Source organism: Argopecten irradians, chromosome 7 (assembly GCF_041381155.1).
Source record: "Argopecten irradians isolate NY chromosome 7, Ai_NY, whole genome shotgun sequence".
Classification (NCBI taxonomy): Eukaryota; Metazoa; Mollusca; class Bivalvia; order Pectinida; family Pectinidae; genus Argopecten; species Argopecten irradians.
This window is the reverse complement of record NC_091140.1, coordinates 20,784,986-20,797,116: the sequence shown is the minus strand read 5'-3', so window position 1 is coordinate 20,797,116 and position 12,131 is coordinate 20,784,986.

Below are 12,131 nucleotides of genomic sequence, written 5' to 3'. Positions count from 1 at the left end.
CTTACGTGACTCAGTCCTCATATATAATTAAGTCACAGAAATGTTGGCATTTCAATAATTAGTGAATTCAGATTGTTTTTTTCTTAAACTACGTGTTTATACCAATGTGATAAGAATATTTAATGCGTGTATCATCAGGAGGACAATGATTTGTTTACTTCATCCATAATCAAGAGCAAGTAGTAAAATACTTGTGTAATCAGTATATATCACAGTTTAATCATACTCTTCTGGGGTAGTTGCCTGGTACTAACCGCTTGCCGGTGGTTTTTCTCCGGGTACTCCGGCTATCCTCCGCCTGGCACGTCCTTGCATGACCCTGACTTTTAGTAGGACGTTAAACAAACAAAACCTTCGAAATATATCTTCGAATTTCGCAAAGAAGGAAAACATGATGATCACGATATTCATGACGTCAAATTATGCAAAATAAGATCGAATCAAGAATGACTTATATAAACATTTTCCAAACAACATGTAAGGTTATATGCACGTATATATAAAAAAATGTTTTCATGGAAACTATTGTGTTTTTCTGGGTTATTTCCCTTCCAATATGACGAATACCTTGATTCAAACCAATACCAGACAGATAGTCACTCCTTAAATACTGTTCACAGAGTCAATTGGGGTCTGTCATGTCTCGTTACGGTGTCTATGTACAAATGTATACGTTGAGTCGTATCACTGGACAGCTTATTGGTTAAAACCAAGTCTATTGTAGGTGGCGCTGATAGATCGCCGCCGTCGGTTCCGGCCCAAGGTCCCCCTAGAGGGCGCCTCTACGTGACAGTTTTAGACCTTCTGGGGAAAACAACACAAAGATCGGGACAAGAGATGGAGACCAGACATAGATGGAGTGGACAAGCATGTCCATCATCCCATTTCTTGTGGTATGCATGGCGCTAGACGATCTGATTTGTGTGTTGAGTTTAACTCTGTGGAGAATTACGGTAGAGAGACGGCGGATAACTTCGGTGTCATTCCCAACTAACCAACGATTAATTACCGACCGTATGCAATTTTCAATTTGAATTCGTAATGCTGATTATGAGTATGCCCAAGACAATTTCAATTCTCAGACTACAATACACATGCTGTTTTAATCAGCGCGGAACAAGGTGAAGCAATTTACCGCAAAATTGAAAATTGAAAATGAAAACTTTAATAAAAAAAGGTTTAAAATTCAATGATTGATTCCAAACCCCAGTGGTATGTGTTCTTGACCCAGGTTCAAGGATATTGATTTTAACACCATGACTAAGATCCACGATATTTAATCAAGTTTTTGACAGGGGATGTCTCAATGTAGCATGTCAGCATGTTCTGCACGGGGTTGGAGTATGAACTTCCACCCTGCAATACCGAAAAATCAATATCACAAAGAAGCGTTATGGATATGGTCATCGTATTTCAGAACAAAAACAATTATATAACGTTTTGTTTTGAATATTACACAACGTTTAAACACCGATTCAAAATCATCTATACAGACAGGAATATGCAAAACATAAAATTAATGTTAACAAAGACAGTATGTCCTGACAGAAGACTGATGGGTAAGTTGGTCAATTAGGCTTAACGTCATCTTAATTATCATTTAATGACGGCCTCCACTGGCAAATCATGTGTGAATGCATGTTTGTTTTGGAAGGCGGCGGTAATCCATATTCGTTGTTGTGTATTTGTGCATTTTAATTCTGCAATTCTTGTTCTTTTTAATGTCACTCTGAAGACATCGAAAAACACAGGTTACCCTGTCGCATTATACCCATAATGGGTAAAACAGTATCTTATTTCCTTTATTCCAATCGAAGCAAAAACCGACACTACCACTTATTTAATATGCGGGGTGTCGTACGTAGCCAGAGGATAAACACAGCCTTCCTTACATGTGCGAGTACTCAACTCAAGGCCAAAAGTGAGACATTAAGGAAGAAGAAAATATACGATCAAAAATTTAGCTGCCTTTTACTATCACCTAATAATGTGGCAGCAATTTCAAGTATGACACCCTAACAGCATGGCTTTGCAGACGATAGGAAAGATAATAAACTGAAAATAAATTGTAAGAGAAATACAAGATCGGTAAATGAACTGTGGACATAAAATGACGACGTGTCTCGAACGGAAAAGCTATTATAAATTCACTACAAATGTAATTGGAAATCTTATGTTGTTAATTGTTCGGATATTTTTATCACTGCATTGCTTTGCATGTTATCATATGCATTTCCGGAGTATGGAAAGGGATGAAAATATCTAATTTTGTAAGGTTGGTTTGATTGTATCTCCCAAAGTGTGGGGTAAGAGAGCTTATTGTCCTCGAATCCCATTGCAGCTTATCCTGGGTGTGCCTTTGACTTATTTAATGTTTCTGCCGTCGACAGATTTACTGTAAATCATATCGTCGTTAAAGTATGATTTTATCATTTTTTCTAGTTTTCTTAATATTATTTCAAGTTTAAATCGCAATTGAAGTGGAGAAGACACTGCACAAATATACCGCAGCCCTACAAAACGTTGTATACAATAGAGGACGTCCTTACAGGAACTTAGCTGTTTATATAACAGTCAGCCAATTGATGTAGTCGATTTTCAAAGTTTATTGAACACTCTTTACAAAAGATACAAAAGCCATTCCGACATTGGTTTCATCTAGTTTTTAATAATGCTGATTAATAAAAAAAAATCGTGAACATGTTTTTTAACCTTTCACATATACAGAATTGTACCAGATGATAATGCGTATTTCCTCAAAACTAATTCGAAGCAGAATGTATCAAGCATTGGATGGATATCAGAGTACCTGTATAAGCGGCCGTCAGACATTTATATGAGCGTTTCATGACATAAGGGAACGATTCTGCTCATTGTTATATTCTTGTAATAGACAAATTATTTCTAGCATTAACAAAGATCAAACGATAGGTTCCACCTTTATTGTGCAATTAATATCAATTCCACCTTCGGTCGCTTCTAATGCAATTTCCTTTGATTGTAATAGCCGTTTCCTTCGTATTCATGGTCAATATTTTACAGCATTTATAGACATAGGTTAATGTCATACAAAAGATTTTAGACGCAGGGTAATACAGAGTAATGATGCTATCATGGTTGGATTTTTTTAAATCATTAAAATTCAAACGATGTCTTCAACAATTCTTATATATTAAAACGAAAATAGTATTTGGCAGCAGTTGTACCGGTACGTATCAGTCTTGTAATAATGGGTGGTTTAGGTTCTATGAACAGCTATAGTCATATAATGACAGTTCCACTGTGTGCACTGTGTTCCGAGTAGAGATTGCGCCTTGCAGGTAGCTATATATAGGGCGTTAGAATTATACCTGCTGCCCCTATTGCATGATCTTAAAAGGCGACTAAATTTAGGATCTTATCTTTTCTCTTCCTAACGAAATTTCTTTAGTTTCTTTATCAAGTCTCCCTTTTCACCACCTCAACTTTGGCCTTCAGTTGAGCACTTGCCCCATGTGAGGAAGGCTCTGGGTTCTGTCCCCTGACCGAGACACACCAAAGTCTATAAAAGTGGTAGTTTCTACTCCTGCTCAGCGTTCATGCCTTTATACTTAAGGCAAAAAAATAATATGTCTGTGAGGGGTTACCCGACCGACCCTATTTTTTTTTTAATCTCCGACCTTAATTTTTTTCCACTTTTCTACGAAAAAAATTTAAAGTCGGAATTTCAATCCTCCCGACCTACCGACCCTATTTTTTGCCAATGTAACCCTAAACTGACTTGATTTGGCCTAATAAGACAGTAAATTGTGCTGTATTGGTTTGGGTGGTAATTTCATGCATACAGTGTATTGTGTGTTACGTATAGTGTACATTTTGGAAATTAAGCTGACTGAAGCTTTTACTGCAAAATACGTCTAACACTTCATGCTCTCTTTATGTTACATGTTAAACTTGAACAGAAAGTGTAGATTTTTTATAAACTATTACTATGTCATGTTTCAGTCATGTACATGTAACAGAATCCAGATTTGTCCTAACTGGGGTGAATGCTCAACTCAAGATCAAATGTCAGGCCGTGACGAGGGAGACGCCGAGAAAGAACTCGTGTGAGAGGAACAAATAAAATACGATCACAGATTTAGTCTCCTGTTACGATTAAATCTGAAGCCCTCCTCTGCAGATTTACGAAATGAGTATCGTTTGACTACTGAAGGGAAGCACATATTGAAAAATTATCTTTATTAATTTTGATCTATCAAATATATTTTACGAAATCTGTGAAAATTGAAATAATGTGACAATTTTGGCATTACTTCGAGTTGGTCATCGCAACAGGCGAAAACATTCATACAAAACATGTTTTGAAAATTTACAGTTAGAGCTTTCCATTCTAATCGAACAAATAACGAAGCATTTTATTTAGTTAACAACAATCCAAGCAGTCGATTGAGTAGAAACATTCGAACCAAGTGAGGCTGGCGATCCGTGATGAAAACGTTCACGATCTGCTATGATAAGGTGTGGTGTTTAGCACTATTACATTGTGATTACTCAGTCCTCCTCTTACGTAAACCAGACAGCTTGAGAACTTCCTTTGGTATGATCCGCGCCTTATACATTCGCCCTGTGATATACTAAAAGAATGCATAAAGATAAAATACATTACGGAGTTTTCCGTTCCGTCGGAAGCGTCAAGTCGCGTCCTTAAACAAATGGTCGGGACTGGAGAGTACGGCCGTCAGCCGGTAATTGATAGTTGATGTATAGAGTTGCCCGGGGGGAGGGGGGTTCGATAGGGACGGGGGCAGAGATTGGCCGATATCAGACGACTCCTTGTATACACCATACAATGAGCACTATAACCCCATGTCTTCGTTTTTCAATTCATAACATAACGAACAAGACAAACCCATTACGACTTATCTCATACCATCACATATACATGTTTAGTGTGTGAATGGAACGTCTACTCAACACAAAGACAGAAATGACCTTTTCTCATCAAGGAAATGACTCGTGTGGCTGCTCATCTCCTTGTAACAAATATAATATTCAGCCCCAAAAACGAGACAGCAAGTGTGGAAATTAAGACATTTTAACATCTAAAGAAATTCAAATTCTTGTATATGTAAGGATTTCGTATTATTGTTACGCCTACAGAAAATATAATTTTCGTATAATATTAATTTCTGATTTTGCGACATTTTAACGCATACATGTATATATGGAAATTCAAATTTGCATATACATACATTTCGTTGAAACTAATATCCTCTATTAAGTTTATCGGAAGTATATTTCTAGGTTATACACCTGCATCTTATGCTTTCAAAAAGTTCATGAATATGCTATATAGACGCAACGATAAGGAATATCACCAGCATGGCCGTGGAAAGATTCGATAATTGAATAGACATTTAGATAACCATACCGACCTACTGACAGCGTGGGTTATTTATGAAGACGACCTCCACTCTATACAAGGTGTTGTGGTGTGCGAATTGTTGTGTTTGAGAGAGCAGGTAGGGCGTGAGAATTGTACCTGCTGTCCGTATTGCATGATCGTAAAAGGCGACTAAATTTAGGATCTTATCTTTTCTCTTCTTTCTAACTAACTTTATTTTCCCTAACGCCTCCCTTTACACCGGCTCACCTTTGGCTTTCGGTTGGTTGTTTGCCTATATGAGGTAGGCTCTTGGTTCTGTCCACTGGCCGAGACACACCAAAATCTAAAACAGTGGTAGTGTCTGCTATGAGCGCTAAGCAGAGCGAGAGGTTCACCCGTTGTCACTATAATGCGACCGGGTGCTTGGTGTCTGTGATATAGCACTATAAAAATCGCAAGAGTTTCACCGTGCTTTTAAAAAACAACACGAATATACCACAGCTTCCCAAAACACGCACCGCATACTACATACACGCTGCACACCGCATACATGGGAGGCCGGCCTTGTATGACCATGTCTGCATATACAAAGCAGGACGTAAAACACGTTCTGCAAGACTGTCATATGTAAGACTCTTGCCCTTTTATGATGTTATTTCACTGAAACAAGCCTACAAAGACATCAAACAGCACATCCTACATGTGGACATACTGACAAACAACACATCCTACATGTGGACATACTGACAAACAACACATCCTACATGTGGACATACTGACCAACAGCACATCCTACATGTGGACATACTGACCAACAGCACCGCCTACATGTGGACAAACTGACCAACAGCACCGCCTACATGTGGACATATTGACCAAGAGCACATCCTACATGTGGATATACTGACCAACAGTACACCCTTCATGTGGGCATACTGACCAATAGCACATCCTACATGTGGACATGCTGACCAACAGCACGTCCTACATGTGACCATACTGACCAACAGCACATCCTACATGTGGACATACAGACCAACAGCACATCCTACATGTGGACATACTGACCAACAACACATCCTACATGTGGACATACTGACAAACAACACATCCTACATGTGGACATACTGACCAACAGCACATCCTACATGTGGACATACTGACCAACAGCACCGCCTACATGTGGACAAACTGACCAACAGCACCGCCTACATGTGGACATATTGACCAAGAGCACATCCTACATGTGGATATACTGACCAACAGCACATCCTACATGTGGACATCCTGACCAACAGTACACCCTTCATGTGGACATACTGACCAACAGCACACCCTACATGTGGGCATACTGACCAATAGCACATCCTACATGTGGACATGCTGACCAACAGCACGTCCTACATGTGACCATACTGACCAACAGCACATCCTACATGTGGACATACAGACCAACAGCACATCCTACATGTGGACATACTGACCAACAGCACATCCTAATGCACATACTGACCAACAGCACATCCTACATGTGGACATACTGACCAACAACATATCCTACATATGCACATACTGACCAACAGCACATCCTACATGTGGACATACTGACCAACAGCACACCCTACATGTGGACATACGGACCAACAGCACATCCTACATGCAGTAATACTGACCAACAGCACATCCTACATGTGGACATACTGACCAACAACAAATCCTACATGTGGGCATACTGACCAACAGCGCCGCCTACATGTGGACATACTGACCAACAGCACATCCTACATATGCACATACTGACCAACAGCACATCCTACATGTGGACATACTGACCAACAGCATAGCCTACATGTGGACATACTGACCAACAGCACATCCTACATGTGGACATACTGACATACTGACCAACAGCACATCCTACATGTGGACATACTGACGAACCGAACAGCATACCTTACATGTGGACATACTGACCAACAGCACATCCTTCATGTGGACATACTGACCAACAGCACATCCTTCATGTGGACATACTGACCAACAGCACATCCTACATGTGAACATACTGACCAACAGCATACCCTACATGTGGACATACTGACCAACAGCGCCGCCTACATGTGGACATACTGACCAACAGCACATCCTACATGTGGACATACTGACCAACAGCACATCCCGCATGTGGACATACTGACCAACAACAACATCCTACATGTGGACATACTGACCAACAACACATCCTACATGTGGACATACTGACCAACAGCACCGCCTACATGTGGACATACTGACCAACAGCACCGCCTACATGTGGACATACTGACCAACAGCCCACCCTACATTTGGACATACTGACCAACAGCACACCCAACATGTGGACATACTGACCAACATCACATCCTACATGTGGACATACTGAACAACAGCACATCCTACATGTGGACATACTGACCAACAGCACATCCTACATGTGGACATACTGACCAACAGCACATCCTACATGTGGACATACTGACTAACAGCACATCCTACATGTGGACATACTGACCAACAACACATTCTACATGTGGACATACTGACAAACAACACATTCTACATGTGGACATACTGACCAACAACACATTCTACATGTGGACATACTGACCAACAGCACATCCTACATGTGGACATACTGACTAACAGCACATCCTACATGTGGACATACTGACTAACAGCACATCCTACATGTGGACATACTGACCAACAACACATCCTACATGTGGACATACTGACCAACAGCCCACCCTACATTTGGACATACTGACCAACAGCACCGCCTACATGTGGACATACTGACCAACAACACAATCCTACATGTGGACATACTGACCAACAACACATTCTACATGTGGACATACTGACAAACAACAGACAGAACCTACATGTGGACATACTGACCAACAGCACATCCTACATGTGGACATACTGACCAACAGCACATCCTACATGTGGACATACTGACCAACAGCACATCCTACATGTGGACATACTGACCAACAGCACACCCTACATGTGGACATACTGACCAACAGCACACCTACATGTGGACATACTGACCAACAGCACACCCTACATGTGGACATACTGACCAACAGCACACCCTACATGTGGACATACTGACCAACAGCACACCCTACATGTGGACATACTGACCAACAGCACACCCTACATGTGGACATACTGACCAACAGCACACCCTACATGTGGACATACTGACCAACAGCACACCCTACATGTGGACATACTGACCAACAGCACACCCTACATGTGGACATACTGACCAACAGCACACCCTACATGTGGACATACTGACCAACAGCACATCCTACATGTGGACATACTGACCAACAGCACATCCTACATGTGGACATACTGACCAACAGCACATCCTACATGTGGACATACTGACCAACAGCACATCCTACATGTGGACATACTGACCAACAGCACATCCTACATGTGCACATACTGACCAACAGCACATCCTACATGTGGACATACTGACCAACAGCACACATCCTACATGTGGACATACTGATCAACATCACATTCTACATGTGGACATACTGACAAACAACACATCCTACATGTGGACATACTGACCAACAGCACATTCTACATGTGGACATACTGACCAACAGCACATCCTACATGTGGACATACTGACCAACAGCACATCCTACATGTGGACATACTGACCAACAGCACATCCTACATGTGGACATACTGACCAACAGCACATCCTACATGTGGACATACTGACCAACAGCACATCCTACATGTGGACATACTGACCAACAGCACATCCTACATGTGGACATACTGCACATGTGGACATACTGACCAACAGCACACCTACATGTGGACATACTGACCAACACACATCCTACATGTGGACATACTGACCAACAGCACATCCTACATGTGGACATACTGACCAACAGCACACCCTACATGTGGACATACTGACCAACAGCACACTCCTACATGTGGACATACTGACCAACAGCACATCCTACATGTGGACATACTGACCAACAGCACATCCTACATGTGGACATACTGACCAACAGCACACCCTACATGTGGACATACTGACCAACATCACATCCTACATGTGGACATACTGACCAACAGCACATCCTACATGTGGACATACTGACCAACAGCACACCCTACATGTGGACATACTGACCAACAGCACATCCTACATGTGGACATACTGACCAACAGCACACCCTACATGTGGACATACTGACCAACATCACATCCTACATGTGGACATACTGACCAACAGCACATCCTACATGTGGACATACTGACCAACAGCACATCCTACATGTGGACATACTGACCAACAGCACATCCTACATGTGGACATACTGACCAACAACACATCCTACATGTGGACATACTGACCAACAACACATTCTACATGTGGACATACTGACAAACAACAGACAGAACCTACATGTGGACATACAGACCAACAGCACATCCTACATGTGGACATACTGACCAACAGCACATCCTACATGTGGACATACTGACTAACAGCACATCCTACATGTGGACATACTGACAAACAGCACATCCTACATGTGGACATACTGACCAACAACACATCCTACATGTGGACATACTGACCAACAGCACCACCCTACATGTGGACATACTGACCAACAGCACATCCTACATGTGGACATACTGACCAACAGCACATCCTACATGTGGACATACTGACCAACAACACATCCTACATGTGGACATACTGACAAACAACAGACAGAACCTACATGTGGACATACTGACCAACAGCACATCCTACATGTGGACATACTGACCAACAGCACATCCTACATTGGACATACTGACCAACAGCACACCCCTACATGTGGACATACTGACCAACAGCACATCCTACATGTGGACATACTGACCAACAGCACACCCTACATGTGGACATACTGACCAACAGCACATCCTACATGTGGACATACTGACCAACAGCACACCCTACATGTGGACATACTGACCAACAGCACATTCTACATGTGGACATACTGACCAACAGCACACCCTACATGTGGACATACTGACCAACAGCACATCCCTACATGTGGACATACTGACCAACAGCACACCCTACATGTGGACATACTGACCAACAGCACACCTACATGTGGACATACTGACCAACACACACTACATGTGGACATACTGACCAACAGCACACCCTACATGTGGACATACTGACCAACAGCACATCCTACATGTGGACATACTGACCAACAGCACATCCTACATGTGGACATACTGACCAACAGCACATCCTACATGTGGACATACTGACCAACAGCACATCCTACATGTGGACATACTGACCAACAGCACATCCTACATGTGGACATACTGACCAACAGCACATCCTACATGTGACATACTGACCAACAGCACATCCTACATGTGGACATACTGACCAACAGCACATCCTACATGTGGACACATACTGACCAACAGCACATCCTACATGTGGACATACTGACCAACAGCACATCCTACATGTGGACATACTGACCAACAGCACACCCTACATGTGGACATACTGACCAACAGCACATCCTACATGTGGACATACTGACCAACAGCACATCCTACATGTGGACATACTGACCAACAGCACATCCTACATGTGGACATACTGACCAACAGCACATCCAACACATGTGGACATACTGACCAACAGCACATCCTACATGTGGACATACTGACCAACAGCACATCCTACATGTGGACATAACTGACCAACAGCACACCCTACATGTGGACATACTGACCAACAGCACATCCTACATGTGGACATACTGACCAACAGCACATCCTACATGTGGACATACTGACCAACAGCACACCCTACATGTGGACATACTGACCAACAGCACATCCTACATGTGGACATACTGACCAACAGCACATCCTACATGTGGACATACTGACCAACAGCACATCCTACATGTGGACAAACTGACCAACAGCACATCCTACATGTGGACATACTGACCAACAGCACATCCTACATGTGGACATACTGACCAACAGCACATCCTACATGTGGACATACTGACCAACAGCACATTCTACATGTGGACATACTGACCAACAGCACATCCTACATGTGGACATACTGACCAACAGCACATCCTACAGTGGACATACTGACCAACAGCACATCCTACATGTGGACATACTGACCAACAGCACATCCTACATGTGGACATACTGACCAACAACACATCCTACATGTGGACATACTGACCAACAGCACATCCTACATGTGGACATACTGACCAACAGCACACCCTACATGTGGACAAACTGACCAACAGCACATCCTACATGTGGACATACTGACCAACAGCACATTCTACATGTGGACATACTGACCAACAGCACATCCTACATGTGGACATACTGACCAACAGCACACCCTACATGTGGACATACTGACCAACAGCACACCCTACATGTGGACATACTGACCAACAGCACATCCTACATGTGGACATACTGACCAACAGCACATTCTACATGTGGACATACTGACAAACAACAGCACATCCTACATGTGGACATACTGACCAACAGCACATTCTACATGTGGACATACTGACCAACAGCACATCCTACATGTGGACATACTGACCAACAGCACACCCTACAT